This window comes from Myxine glutinosa, chromosome 1, assembly GCF_964187855.1.
Source record: "Myxine glutinosa chromosome 1, kmMyxGlut1.1, whole genome shotgun sequence".
Classification (NCBI taxonomy): domain Eukaryota; kingdom Metazoa; phylum Chordata; class Myxini; order Myxiniformes; family Myxinidae; genus Myxine; species Myxine glutinosa.
This window is the reverse complement of record NC_136261.1, coordinates 252,718,619-252,730,988: the sequence shown is the minus strand read 5'-3', so window position 1 is coordinate 252,730,988 and position 12,370 is coordinate 252,718,619. Positions and strand designations below refer to the sequence as shown.

The 12,370-nt window shown below is 43.3% G+C and overlaps 1 protein-coding gene across 2 annotated transcripts in view; it reads right to left on the bottom strand.

Moving 5' to 3' along the window:
- The window catches only part of LOC137436370 (serine/threonine-protein phosphatase 4 regulatory subunit 3), a 156,534-nt gene that overhangs the window by 108,265 nt on the left and 35,899 nt on the right, over positions 1-12,370 (bottom strand). The window lies entirely within an intron of this gene.

Genomic DNA, 12,370 nt, shown 5'->3' with positions numbered 1-12,370 from the left:
CACCAGAATATGAACATACATGTACACCCTCGTGAAAACACAATCACATACAACAAAAAATAATCAGAACGAGAACAACACTTCGACATTCCATTTTTACATGACATGACCTTTGATCTTTGACCACGGGACCCCATAATCGAATCGATTCATCTTTATATCATTATACATAATTACATATCTGTACCAAGTTTGAATTACATCCCTTTAGCCCTTCTCAAGTTATAGACTTATTACAGACATTGACCTTTGACCGCTTGGCCCCAAAATTTAAACAGTGAATCCTTACATCATTATACATATGTGTACCAAGTTTGAATTGGATCACATCAGCCGTTCTCAAGTTATATACCTACAACAGAGTTTGACCTATGACCTCTTGGCCCCAAATAATCAATTAACCGTTACATCATCATCCATACCTGTACCAAGTTTGAATTAGATCACTTCAGCCGTTCTCAGGTTATAGACCGATAACAGACTTTGACCTCTTGACCCCAAAATCTAATCAGTTCATCTTTACATCATTCTACATAAGTATACCAAATTTGGTCAGAATCCCATCACTGGTTCACAAGTTATCGTGGTAACAGTATTTTTACCTTTGAACGGATTGTCCAGTCGGTCTAACCTAACATGACCTCTGACCTTTGACCTCATGACCCCAAAATATAATCAGTTCATCTTTACCTCATTATACATACCTGCACCAAGTTTGACTAAGATCCCTTCACCCATTCTCAAGTAATTGTGGCAACGAAAACCTATTACGGATGGACGGATGGACAGACACCTTGAAAACATAATGCCTCCGGCGACTTCGTCGGCGGAGGCATGAAATTAAAAAAAAATCCAAAACATCAATGTCGTGACCAAACTCGTATTAAAACAACTAGGGGATTAAAACGATTTCGCTTTTTTCTGAGTTATCATTTCACATCAACTGGCTCTTTCTTTTTGTTGCTTTATTTATTTTCATTTTGATTCAAACATGCATAGGGTCTTAAGCTGGCAGCATGACCACAATTATCCTATTTTACTTGTGCACAAAACAATACGAAGCAAATCTGATCATCTCATGAATTAGATATGCCTCTCCAAAGCATGCTTGTGGGTTTATGTCAACGGTTTTTTTTTTTGGTTTTTTTGGGGATACAAACGAGGCTCGTGTCAGAGCTAACATTAATCACAAAAAAAAACCGGACAAATAAAAAACATATAATAAAGGGAGCGGAAGACAAGATGGGGAGAGAGAGGGTGGGGAGAGAGAGGGAAGCACACAAGTACAACAGTAGAGAACAGGGACATCGGGAGATCTGTGGGAGGGAGAGGGCTTGGGGGGAAGATGCATGGGAAGGGGGGTGGGGGGGAGGAGAGGTATAAAACACATGGACACTGCTAGGACTTCAAGGAAAAAAGTTGGTATTTCAAAAACGTGGATCTGGGGTGAAATAAATAGGGCTAGAAAAGATCAAGGTTTTGGATGGGGGAAGATAAGAGATGGTGGTGAACAGCTGTTCTAAAGACCTGGAGGGAAGAGTGGGATTGAAGAGAGTAAGGGAGTTTGTTCCAGAGGTGGGAGAATATAGGAATTAAAGAGTGAAGGTGAGCAGAGAGTCTTGATGTTGGCAGTTTCACCAGAAGAGGGTAGCAGGAAGATCTTGTGCGACCTGAAGGAATATTTGGGGGACAGAGCACAGACAGAGCTGGGGGAGCTAGGCCGGAGAGGAGTCGGAAGAATACATAAAGACCACCAACCTGTCTGCGGTGAGTGAGTGAAAGGCCCTCGGAGTTAGCTTCATCGCGGGAGATTCCAATGATCCTGAAAGCTTTGGTTTCAACAGCGTGAAGTCGAGCTATGTTTTGAGGCAGGAGCACCAGCCCAGAGGGGAGGGCAGTATTCCATTGAGCTTTGGGTGAAAGCCTTGTATGTGGTGAGGAGCTCAGGTGTGCCAAGGAAGGAATTCGCACGACGGAGGATGCCCAGTCGGTGACTGGCTTTGGAAGCCAACTTGGAAATGTGGTTTTCCCAGGAAAGATCATGGCAGATAGTGAGACCCAAAAGCTTGAGTGACAGAACTTCTTGGAGAGGATTGTTAAGAAAGTAGATGGGAGGGTTGTCCAGTCGGTCTTTTCGGAGAGACATCGTAAGAGTATGAGATTTGTCAGGATTGAACGACATGTTCCACTTGTTTGACCAGTCTGTGATTTGTGTCAAGGTCTGCAGAGAGTGAGGAGGCTGCAGACTGCCGATCTGAGGGATGAGGTATGGAGCGGCAGAGAGTGGAGTCATCAGCAAAAAATAGAGAGAATTTTCCAGAGAGTCGGAGAGATCATTGATGAAGACCAGAAAAAGCACAGGGCCCAGAACACTGTCTTGGGGAACTCCAGACAACGGTGTATGCAAACAGTAAGCTGGGCTAGTTGTTTGAGGGATTTCGCTAAACTCCAAGGATGGAGCAAGTTTTTAGGATGAAAACTTAATGATGAATGTAAACAAGTGCACAAATGCTGGTTATGTGCAGATACTTGGTATAATCATCAATTGTACATCATTTGATAGGAGGTGCATATTAACTGAAAGGGTAGATACAGCAGAGTCTACTACATTTAATCATAGCCTTTTCTCCAAATTTCTACTATTACAAGAACTATTGCATCGATTCAGAATCTATTATTACTACCACATTGTAAAGTATCACTTTACAATTGGGAAATTTACTCTTATGGACAGGCAATTATGGGTGAAAACGAATCAAACTAGAACGGCACTCAGTAGAGAGCATACCTCCGCCAGGCGAACAGTTTACGTTTTGTATCGTAGAGTAGACCAGAAAATCACAATACAAAATCACATTTAATCAAAATCATCTGTCCACAACTTTTTGAGATATCCTGCTATGTATCGTTTTTGGCCCTATCTCCCAATGGTGAAGAATCACTTTAAAAATTCTACAAGCCGGATCCGGATCCGGATCTTCAAAATCCAATCAGCTTGTTATTGTCACCTATCCAACTCATCCACCAAGTTTCGTCCAAATCCATCCATAACTTTTTGAGATATCCTGCTATGTATCGTTTTTGCCCCATCTCCCGATGGTGAAGAATAACTTTAAAAACTCTAGTAGCTGGATCCGAATCCAGATCTTCACCAAAATCTAATCATTTCGTCGGTGTCACATAGGCTACATCTCTGCCAAATTTCGTCCGAATCCGTCCACAACTTTTATATATATTTTGTTCACAAACGGACAGACAAACAAACAAACAGACAGGGGTGAAAACATAACCTCCATCCACATTTGGGGGCAGAGGTAAAAATGGTACGTGCTGCTCAGCATTTCAGACAGAACAGGGGAAAAGACCCACATCGGGTGGAATCCTTAGAAAGGAGGAAATTCATCCTTGATTGCCTCCCTGAGTGCAAATAGAAAAGTGACGTCATGAAGAGGACATTGCTGGCACACATAGTGCTCTTGAAAATGACGTCACTTCCACAAATCTCAGCAGCTGTGTTTGTGTGAAAGTCAAATCTGGTGTTTTGTCTATTGTTACGGATTCGTCACTTCCGTTGTTGTGGTTTACATCCACTGTAAACATTTTTGATTCCATGTACTATTATTGTTTTCAAAAGGTTTATTGTTTATGAACTGTTTTCAAAAGGTGAAAACGTTAGTGTTAAAAGAAACAGGAAACCGGATCGGGAACCGGACGACGACGAAGAGGAAGAGGAAAAAAAGAAGACGGAGCGAGTGGAGTCGGACAAGAAGCATAGTTGCTTTGCGGTCCGGAGCGAACGTTGGCGAGCAAGAGTCACGAGTGAACTTTAGGTTTCCCAGGAAAGGGATTCCTGCGACAGAGTGGTTATCGCTGTGACAGATTAACCTGCGTGTCAGGTTTTGCGATCGATTCCCGGAGAGAATCGTCGTCGGGCCGTTACGTCTCGAGAACGGGCCGTCGGCCATTTTGACTCGCGCGCTTTGTGCGTCGGGCAAGGTTTCTTTGCTTCGCTTCAGCCTTTGCGCGTCGCACAAGGTTTTACGTTGCTTCACGTCAGCTGTTCTCACCGCATTCAGACGTATCTGGTGTGTGTGTGTGTGCAACGCGGATTTTGAAGGTAAATCTGAGGTTTGCCGACTGCGAGCTGTGGAACGTCCATACCCGAGGGTGTGATTTCCAAGTCGCCTAGAGGGCGCCTTTGGATTTCCCAGTCGCCTGGAGGGCGCCTTTGCACAGCTTTGGCAGCAGGACTGTAACTGCCAACACAACGGGATTCTGGTCTCGATTGGACATTGATCTGACGATCGCTGGAGCGCATCCACTTTGGCTTGAAGCCGGGAATAAGAGACATTGGGAATCTTCTTGGTTCACTCACTTGGAGCACAGTAAGTTATATGTTACGAAACTGATGGTACCATCATAGGACACATATTGATTGTACTTTTGACTACTATTATTGTTGTACTGTTATTCTTGTGTGATCTTAATACAATATTTGTTTGTGAGTAACAATTGGTGCGGCTTCTCCATTGATCTTTGACATACAGAATAACACATTTTTCTGCCGTGACTCCTCTCGGGGCTCTGAGGTATACCGTGACCAGGGGGTCGGGGAGGAGCACGTAACAATCGTAACACTATGTATCTATTTTTTTTGGTATCTATTCCATGTATCGATTTCACAACTTTTTGAGATATTTTGTTCACAAACGGACAGACAGACAGGGGTGAAAACATAACCTCCATCACCTTTGGTGTCGGAGGTAAAAAATAAACCCGCTAATAAATAAGCATGCTGATTACTAAACTGTATTTTGATAATTACTCCCGCCAGGGAGTAATGCATTCGATCGTGTCCGTGTGTGTGTGTGTGCATGTGTGTTCGTGTGTTTGTGAACAAGATATCTGGAAAAGTTCTGAACGGATTTGGATGAAAGTTGGTGGGATTATTGCCCTTGGGATAAGGAAGAATTGATTAATTTTTGGTGAAGCTCAGGATATTATTCCGGATCCAGGAATTTTTTGAAGGATTGTTTACCATTGGAAGATAGGGTTCATTTTTTTTTAACATTATCTTCTATATATTCTATATTTAACATTGTGAAATGAAATAGTTTTCATATTTGTTGTAAATGTAGTTTAAACTCGTGGTTATGCGTTAGAGCGGTGTATTTTGTTAGCAGCATCGTCTTCAAGGTTCTTTTTTTTCTTTTCTAATAAAGACATATTCTGTCATTTTAAAACCACCAAAGTGTGGATTCGGTTTCCCCGTTTCATAAAATGTATCGTTTGATACGTATTACGTATCCTCTTGGTAAGCCGTGACGTAATGCGCCGCGTCATAATTCTGTTTCCGGGTCCAAACACGAAAATGGAGCCTGTGACACTTTTCACTCTGACCAACTTATTTTCTAATATGTAGTATGTAGTATGAAGGCAGTATGTAGTATGAAGGTAGTAAGTATGTAGATAGTAAGTATGTAGATAGTAAGTATGTAGATAGTAAGTATGAAGATAGTAAGTATGTAGATAGTAAGTATGTAGATAGTAAGTATGTAGATAGTAAGTATGTAGATAGTAAGTATGTAGATAGTAAGTATGTAGTGGTAATATGTTAGTAGCAAGTATGTAGTTGTAGTAGTTGTATGCAGCTAATATGTATCTTGGTAGTATGTATGTCGGTAGTACGTATGTAGGTAGTATGTATGTAGGTTGTATGTATGTCGTGGTAGTAGTAGTATGGAGGTAGTATGTATGTAGGTAGTATGTATGTAGTGGTAGTAGTAGTTTGGAAGTAGTATGTATGTAGGTAGTATGCATGTAGTGGTAGTAGTAGTATTTATGTAGGTAGTATTTATGTAGGTAGTATTTATGTAGGTAGTATGTATGTAGGTAGTATGTATGTAGGTAGTATGTATGTAGGTAGTATGTATGTTGGTAGTATTTATGTAGGTAGTATGTATGTAGGTAGTATGTATGTAGGTAGTATGTATGTAGGTAGTATGTATGTTGGTAGTATTTATGTAGGTAGTATGTATGTAGGTAGTATGTATGTAGGTAGTATGTATGTAGGTAGTAAGTATTATGTAGCAAGTATGCAAGTAGTATTAAGTAGTGGTATTAGTGGTATGTAGGTATTATGTATGTAGATAGTAAGTATGTAGGTATTATGTATGTAGGTAGTATGTATGTAGGTAGTATGTAGGTAGTATGTATGTAGGTAGTATGTATGTAGGTAGTATGTATGTAGGTAGTAGTAGTATGTTGTGGTAGTATGAAGTGGTAGTATGAAGTGGTAGTAGTATGTAGTGGTAGTAGTAGTAGTTGTAGTGCCAAGTTGTCATAGTAGTATGTAGTAGTAGTAGTAGTAGTAGTAGTAGTAGTAGTAGTAGTAGTAGTAGTAGTAGTAGTAGTAGTAGTTGTAGTAGTATGTTATAGTAGTTGTAGTATGTTATAGTAGTTGTAGTATGTTGTAGTAGTAGTAGTATGTTGTAGTGGTAGTATGTTGTAGTAGTAGTAGTAGTAGTATGTAGTATGTTGCAGTAGTAGTATGTTGTAGTAGTATGTTGTAGTTGTAGTAGTATGTAGTATGTTGTAGTAGTAGTATGTTGTAGTAATAGTATGTTGTAGTAGTAGTATGTTGTAGTAGTAGTATGTTGTAGTAGTATAAGCATGTTGTAGTAGTATTAGTATGTTGTGGTAGTATTAGTATGTTGTAGTATGTTGTAGTCGTATTAGTATGTTGTAGTCGTATTAGTATGTTGTAGTAGTAGTATGTTGTAGTAGTATAAGTATGTTGTAGTAGTATAAGTATGTTGTAGTAGTATTAGTATGTTGTAGTAGTATTAGTAGTATGTAGTAGTTGCTTCTGACAATACAGGTTGCTTCATACAGGTTGCTTCTGACAATCCAGACTTGATCTGCTTAACAGAGACTTTCATCCTTCAAGATGTCTCTGATTCCTCAATATCTCTTCCTGGTTACTCCCTCTTCCGGTATGATAGACCTGAGCCTCGTCCTGGTGGTGGGGTGGCTATCTTTATCAAAAACTCTCTTCCTCACTCTCCTTGCACTGCCCTCTCTCCTCCTCACCCCCAGGAGTACCTCTGGCTACGGCTTCCTCTCCGCTCCCACCTTTTGTTCATATGTGTTCTGTACCGTCCCCCAAACAGTGATGACTCAATTTACATTTCACTCTCTGACAACATGGACCAACTTCTATCCACTCATCCCAACTCTCTCTTCCTCATATGTGGTGACTTCAACTGTCATCATGCCACCTGGTTGAGTGTGGGTTCCTCTCTCACCAGTCATGGCACCTCAGCAAAGGACTTCTGTGACTCACTGGGATTGACACAATCTGTCAATTTCCCGACCCGGATCTCAGCCAATGGAGTTTCTTCTCTTCTATACTTGTTATGACAAACTTCCCTGCTAATGTCTGCTGCTCTTCTTCTGCTCCAATCGGTTCTTCTGATCATGTGCTTGTTAAAGTGGACATCTCTCTGGCCATTCTCAGAGAGCCTCCTCAGCGTCGAAGAGTCTGGCATTTCACTCAGGCCGACTGGGACGGGCTTCAAGCAGCCATCAATCGTCTGGATTGGTCTCCCATCTCCACTGCCTCTGACATCAATTCTTCCTGGGAATTCTTCCAAAGCAAACTGATCTCTCTCATGCACAGATTTATCCCATCTCATCTTCAGTTGTCTTACCCTTCCTCCCGTCCATGGTACACCGAATCTTGTGGTGAGGCAGTTGCCCTGAAACAACTTGCCTTTGCCTCTTGGAAGGCTAATCCAACTGAAAGCAATCTCAGTTCCTTCCACCAAGCTTGGAACAAGTGTGTGTCTACCCTCAGGAGTGCCAGGAAGCACTATCTCTCCTCACTCAAGAACGAACTCTCAAACCTGTCTCCTTCCTCCAAATCCTGGTGGCGTCTGGTCAAATCCGTTTCTGGTGTTTGTTCCCCCTCCATCCCCTCCCTTACCTCAAATGGCCACACAGTTGACATCGCACGTGACAAAGCCGAATGCCTCAACTCTGTGTTTGCCTCAAAATCTTTAGTCCCAAACCCATCTCTCTCTGTTCCCACCTTTCCCAGTCGAACCCAACTGCTCCTGGACTCTGTGTCCTTCTCTCCTGACAAGGTGGAGGAGTTTTTGTCTAACCTCGACTCTGATTCTGCAACTGGACCAGACGGCATCAGCCCACGGGTCCTAAAATCCTGCTCTGCCGCTCTATCTCACCCTCTCTCTGTTCTTTTCACCCTATCTTTTGCTCAAGGTCATCTGCCAGCATCCTGGAAATCAGCAAACATTACCGCTTTACACAAAAAAGGTGCAAAAACAGATCCTTTTAACGACAGACCAATCAGCCTGCTCCCAATTATCAGCAAAGTCATGGAACCCATCATTGCTTCGGATATGAAATCTTTCCTCTTCTCCAATGGCTTGATCTCTGATCATCAATTTGGATTCAGACCAGGTCACTCTACTCTGGACATGCTGCTTCTCCTGTCTCAACAATGGATGGAGGTCCTCAATGCCAAACAGGAAATCAGAGCTGTCTCCCTTGACATATCACGTGCCTTCGATACGGCCTGGCACCCAGCTCTGCTCACCAAACTCTACTCCTATGGTATCCATGGAAATCTCCATGCATGGCTTGCGGACTTCCTCTCTGGTCGTAGTCAACGTGTGGCCCTGAATGGATTTCTCTCATCTCCCCTTCCTGTTCAGGCTGGAGTTCCCCAAGGAAGTGTGCTGGGCCCTGTGCTTTTTCTGGTCTTTATCAATGATCTCTCCGACTCTCTGGAAAATCCTCTCTATCTCTTTGCTGATGACTCCACTCTCTGCCGCTCCATTCCTCTTCCCTCAGATCGGCAGTCTGCAGCCTCCTCACTCTCTGAAGACCTGGACAAAATCACAGACTGGTCAAACAAGTGGAACATGTCTTTCAATCCTGACAAATCTCACACTCTTACTATGTCTCTCCGAAAAGATCGACTGGACAACCCTCCCATCTACTTTCTCAACAATCCTCTCCAAGAAGTTCTGTCGCTCAAGCTTTTGGGTCTCACTATCTGCCATGATCTTTCTTGGGAAAACCACATTTCCAAGCTGGCCTGCAAAGCCAGTCGCCGACTGGGCATCCTCCGTCGTGCGAAGTCCTTCCTAGGCACACCTGAGCTCCTCACCACATACAAGGCTTTCATCCGCAGCTCAATGGAATACTGTTCTCCCCAATGGGCTGGTGCTCCTGCCTCACACCTAGCTCGGCTTCACGCTGTTGAAACCAAAGCTTTCAGAATCATTGGAATCTCCCGCGATGAAGCTATCTCTGAGGGCCTTTCACTCACTCACCGCAGGCAGGTAGGTGGTCTTTCTGTCTTCTACCGACTCCTCTCCGGCCTTGCTCCCCCAGCTCTCTCTGTGCTCTGTCCCCCAAATATTCCTACAGGTCGCACAAGATCTGCCAGCAAGCCTCTGATGGTTAAACTGCCGAAATCTCGGCTCTCTGCTCACCTTCACTCCTTCATTCCTCTTTTCTCCCGCCTCTGGAACAAACTCCCACACTCCCTTCAATCCCACTCCTCCCTCCAGGTCTTTAAAACAGCTGTTCACCACCATCTCTTATCTTCCCCCATCCAAAACCTTGATCTTTTCTACCCCCACTAATTCACCCCAGATCCACCTTGTTTGTAATTCCAACTTCTTTCCTGGTAGTCCTGGCAGTGTCCATATGTTTTATACCTCTCCCACCCCCTTTCCCATGCCTCCCCCCCAAAGCCCTCTCCCTCCCACAGATCTCTCGATGTCTCCATGTCTCTCGGTTCCTGCTCTCAAATGTTGTGTTTGTGTCCTTCCCCCTCTCTCCCCATCTTGTCTACCGCTCCCGATGTTATTTGTTTTATGTGTCGGTTTGTCGGTTATGTGTCGGTTTGTCGGTTTGTCTTTCTGTGTGATAAATGTTCGCTCTTTCACGAGCCTCGATCTTGTATAGAAAAAAAAAAAAAAAAAACTGCGGCATGACCGAGCACTTTTCTCACTGAGTCCAGCTGGTGTTTGGCTCCAGTGGTTTTGTGTTTGGACCCGGAAGCAGAATTATGACGCGTGCGTTACGTCACACTTACCAAGAGGATATGCTTTAAAACTGTTTTTTTTTTTTTTTACCTCAGAAAAGATATCAACATTTACCTCAGTGAATGTCAATCGCGGTGTCAGTATTTGATGAACTTATAAAGACTTAGGTGGGTTATAAGTGTGACAAGCATGTGCACGGAATTCCTCCCAGAAGAACGAGTGGTCGCATTAGCTTGTAAGACTTAAAATGAGCGAGTTTTGTTTTGACGTTTGGGCTAGTTTTACATGTTGTATCCCTAAGGAATGAAACGCACATTTTTCTTGGCTTACAATTTTATTTGAAGTCACACATGCCTCAAAATACACTCACTTATATAGAATTGAACGCTGAATCCGAAAATGTAAGTGAAATTGCCTTGTTTTTTTTAACATTATCTTCTATATATTCTAAATATATATCTGTGCAGTGTCTGTCTTGTGTTGTCTTGTCTTGTGTTGTCACTGAACTACTCCCTCAAACTTTTGTGAAATCGTACTATTCCAACTTGACCCACGGCGGGAGTATGCGCTCTACTGAGTGGCGTTCTAGTTACAGAATAGTTCATCACAATGGCACAGTGTAGAAGTAAATTTTTTATGGATAGAGTTGAGGCTCAAGGAAGAGCTTAAAACACAGAACTGACCAGGACATAACAAAATGAAAAAAAAAAACAGTAGAAAGAGGGGTAGGCCTGAGGAAGGAGTGGAGGGGGGGGGGGGGGAGTAGGGAACACACCACCAGCTGGGTAGAGGGGTACTTGGAGAGATGGTGGTGAACAGCTGTCTTGAAGCCCTGGAGGGAATAATTGGATAGCACAGGGAGGAAGTTGGTTCCACAAGCAGAGAAAAGAGGAACGAATGAGGTAAGGTGAGCTCAGTGAGTTTGGATTTTGGGCGTTTCACCAGTGGGGGGTTACTGGCAGACCGAGTAAGCCCGGTAGAAACTGAGAGGAGTGAAAGGGAGGGGCGGAGCACGTAAAGGGCAGTGGTTGCAAGACCAGAGAGGAGATGGTGGAAGACAGAGACCGCCGACCTGTCTGTGGATGGGAAAGTGTTAAGCCCATAGGCTCAGCTTCAGCATGGGAGATTCCAATGATCTTACAGGCCTTGGTTTCAACGGCGTCAAGCTGAGCAAGGCAGGGGTGCCAGCACAAAAGGGAGAGTAAGCTGCGGATGAAGGCCTTGTAGGTAGATAAAAGTTCCGAGGTGCCAAAGAAAGATTTCGGTGGCAGCTGGCCTTGGAGAACAAGTTAAATACTGTATATGGTTTGTTGGTTTGCCCATGGAAGATCATGATTGATTGTGAGGCCAATAGTTTGAGTGAATGAACTTCTTCAAAAGGATTGCTAAGGAAGTAGTTGGGAGGGTTTGCCAGACGGTCTTTACCGAGAGACGTAGTGAGTGCGGTTTGCCGGATTGAGCAAAATATTCCAAGTGTAGGATCAGCTCATGATTATCAAGGTCTGTAGATGGGTAAGAGGAAATGGCCTTAAAATGCCTGTTGTTGTTGTTGTTGTTGTTGTAGATGGGTAAGAGACTGCTGCCCGTCTATCTGAAGGATGCTTGATAGATAGATGCAACGGAAGAGGGTGGAGTCATCAGAGATATAATGAGGATAGTTCATTCAAATGTCCCGTTATTAAACAGGGCAATTTCAAATCCATTTTCAGAAAGTAAAGTGCCATTTTAGAATTAAAGCTTATCGACTGCAGCAGATGAGGCAATTGTACTTGAAATGTCTATTTTCCAAATGTATCATCACTTCGCGAACACCTCTCAGGGCTGAATTTTTTTTTAAAGTCTCCTCACTAGATGTGGCAGAAATGGTGAAGTATCTTTGAGCCACCTGCACAAGAGAGGAATGTGGATTACTGGACCTTCCAGTCAGGAATAGGGTAAAAAAAGAACCTCTTGAGAACAGAGTTGTGATAGATGGGTGTTCCCTGTCTCAACAGACTGGGATGGGTCTCAACTCAACACTGCCTCAGCCGGTACACAATCCACGAAACTCCGCAGCTTGCCCTCCTTCCTGGATGGTGACACTATTTAGCAGTGGCTCCCTCGGAGTTTTCAATGTTCAACTGGATCAGCTACCTGGGACCTTTCCTGGTTTGTGGGTGTTATGACTAGACTCACTCCAGGGGTGTGTGTGTGTGTGTGTCTGTGTCTGTGTCTGTGTGTGTGTGTGTGTGTGTGTGTGTGTGTGTGTGTGTGTGTGTGTGGTTTTATTTATTTTTTGGATACAAGAT